The sequence below is a fragment of the Gnatocerus cornutus genome, unplaced genomic scaffold, assembly GCF_029298725.1.
Source record: "Gnatocerus cornutus isolate USDA-ARS CGAHR unplaced genomic scaffold, icGnaCorn1.1 ctg00000038.1, whole genome shotgun sequence".
Lineage (NCBI taxonomy): Eukaryota > Metazoa > Arthropoda > Insecta > Coleoptera > Tenebrionidae > Gnatocerus > Gnatocerus cornutus.
Window position 1 is genome coordinate 933,184 of NW_028275387.1, and position 3,223 is coordinate 936,406.

The window sequence follows — 3,223 nt, forward strand, 5'->3', positions numbered from 1 at the left end:
GAATTCTGGTGTTTTCTTGCAATTCAGCCGTAGAATCTTGGTAAAAAGTGATGATTTTGTAGATTTCGTGCTCTTCTTTGCGAATTCAAGCCAGAAAACAACGAAAATCGGCGAGAAATCATCGTTTTGCATCGAAATATGCGGTTTTCTGTAAGAATTTTGATGATTTCGTGCAGAGTTCTGCTGTTTTCTTGCAATTCAGCCGTTGAATCTTGGTAAAAAGTGATGATTTTGTAGATTTCGTGCTCTTCTTGGCGAATTCAAGATAGAAAACAACGAAAATCGGCGAGAAATCGTTGTTTTGCATCGAAATATGCAGTTTTCTCTAAAAATTTTGATGATTTCGTGCAGAGTTCTGCTGTTTTCTTGCAATTCAGCCGTTGAATCTTGGTAAAAAGTCATGATTTTGTAGATTTCGTGCTCTTCTTTGCAAATTCAAGCCAGAAAACAACGAAAATCGGCGAGAAATCGTCGTTTTGCATCGAAATATGCGGTTTTCTGTAAGAATTTTGATGATCTCGTGCAGAATTCTGCTGTTTTCTTGCATTCAGCCGTTGAATCTTGGTAAAAAGTCATGATTTTGTAGATTCCGTGCTCTTCTTTGCGAATTCAAGATAGAAAACAACGAAAATCAGCGAGAAATCATCGTTTTGCATCGAAATATGCGGTTTTCTCTAAGAATTTTGATGATTTCGTGCAGAATTCTGCTGTTTTCTTGCAATTCAGCCGTTGAATCTTGGTAAAAAGTGATGATTTTGTAGATTTCGTGCTCTTCTTTGCGAATTCAAGCCAGAAAACAACGAAAATCGGCGAGAAATCGTCGTTTTGCATCGAAATATGCGGTTTTCTCTAAGAATTTTGATGATTTCGTGCAGAATTCTGCTGTTTTCTTGCAATTCAGCCGTTGAATCTTGGTATAGAGTGATGATTTTGTAGATTTCGTGCTCTTCTTTGCGAATTCAAGCCAGAAAACAACGAAAATCGGCGAGAAATCGTCGTTTTGCATCGAAATATGCGGTTTTCTCTAAGAATTTTGACGATTTCGTGCAGAATTTTGTTGTTTTCTTGCAATTCAGCCGTTGAATCTTGGTAAAAAGTCATGATTTTGTAGATTTCGTGCTCTCCTTTGCGAATTCAAGATAGAAAACAACGAAAATCAGCGAGAAATCGTCGTTTTGCATCGAAATATGCGGTTTTCTCTAAGAATTTTGATGATTTCGTGCAGAATTCTGCTGTTTTCTTGCAATTCAGCCGTTGAATCTTGGTAAAAAGTCATGATTTTGTAGATTTCGAGCTCTTCTTTGCAAATTCATGCCAGAAAACAACGAAAATCGGCGAGAAATCGTCGTTTTGCATCGAAATATGCGGTTTTCTGTAAGAATTTTGATGATTTCGTGCAGAATTCTGCTGTTTTCTTGCAATTCAGCCGTTGAATCTAGGTAAAAAGTCATGATTTTGTAGATTTCGTGCTCTTCTTGGCGAATTCAAGATAGAAAACAACGAAAATCGGCGAGAAATCGTTGTTTTGCATCGAAATATGCGGTTTTCTGTAAGAATTTTGATGATTTCGTGCAGAATTCTGCTGTTTTCTTGCAATTCAGCCGTTGAATTTAGGTAAAAAGTCATGATTTTGTAGATTTCGTGCTCTTCTTGGCGAATTCAAGATAGAAAACAACGAAAATCGGCGAGAAATCGTTGTTTTGCATCGAAATATGCAGTTTTCTCTAAGAAATTTGATGATTTCGTGCAGAATTCTGCTGTTTTCTTGCAATTCAGCCGTTGAATCTTGGTAAATAGTCATGATTTTGTAGATTTCGTGCTCTTCTTTGCGAATTCAAGCCAGAAAACAACGAAAATCGGCGAGAAATCGTCGTTTTGCATCGAAATATGCGGTTTTCTGTAAGAATTTTGATGATTTCGTGCAGAATTCTGGTGTTTTCTTGCAATTCAGCCGTAGAATCTTGGTAAAAAGTGATGATTTTGTAGATTTCGTGCTCTTCTTTGCGAATTCAAGCCAGAAAACAACGAAAATCGGCGAGAAATCATCGTTTTGCATCGAAATATGCGGTTTTCTGTAAGAATTTTGATGATTTCCTGCAGAATTCTGCTGTTTTCTTGCAATTCAGCCGTTGAATCTTGGTAAAAAGTCATGATTTTGTAGATTTCGTGCTCTTCTTTGCGAATTCAAGCCAGAAAACAACGAAAATCGGCGAGAAATCGTCGTTTTGCATCGAAAAATGCAGTTTTCTGTAAGAATCTTGATGATTTCGTGCAGAATTCTGCTGTTTTCTTGCAATTCAGCTGTTGAATCTTGGTAAAAAGTCATGATTTTGTAGATTTCGTGCTCTTTTTTGCGAATTCAAGCCAGAAAACAACGAAAATCGGCGAGAAATCGTCGTTTTGCATCGAAATATGCGGTTTTCTGTAAGAATTTTGATGATTTCGTGCAGAATTCTGCTGTTTTCTTGCAATTCAGCCGTTGAATCTTGGTAAAAAGTCATGATTTTGTAGATTCCGTGCTCTTCTTTGCGAATTCAAGATAGAAAACAACGAAAATCAGCGAGAAATCGTCGTTTTGCATCGAAATATGCGGATTTCTCTAAGAATTTTGATGATTTCGTGCAGAATTCTGCTGTTTTCTTGCAATTCAGCCGTTGAATCTTGGTAAAAAGTCATGATTTTGTAGATTTCGTGCTCTTCTTTGCAAATTCAAGCCAGAAAACAACGAAAATCGGCGAGAAATAATCGTTTTGCATCGAAATATGCGGTTTTCTGTAAGAATTTTGATGATTTCGTGTAGAATTCTGCTGTTTTCTTGCAATTCAGCCGTTGAATCTTGGTAAAAAGTCATGATTTTGTAGATTTCGTGCTCCTCTTTGCGAATTCAAGCCAGAAAACCACGAAAATCGGCGAGAAATCGTCGTTTTGCATCGAAATATGCGGTTTTCTCTAAGAATTTTGATGATTTCGTGCAGAATTCTGCTGTTTTCTTGCAATTCAGCCGTTGAATCTTGGTAAAAAGTGATAATTTTGTAGATTTCGTGCTCTTCTTTGCGAATTCAAGCCAGAAAACAACGAAAATCGGCGGGGAATCGTCGTTTTGCATCGAAATATGCGGTTTTCTCTAAAAATTTTGACGATTTCGTGCAGAATTCTGCTGTTTTCTTGCAATTCAGCTGTTGAATCTAGGTAAAAAGTCATGATTTTGTAGATTTCGTGCTCT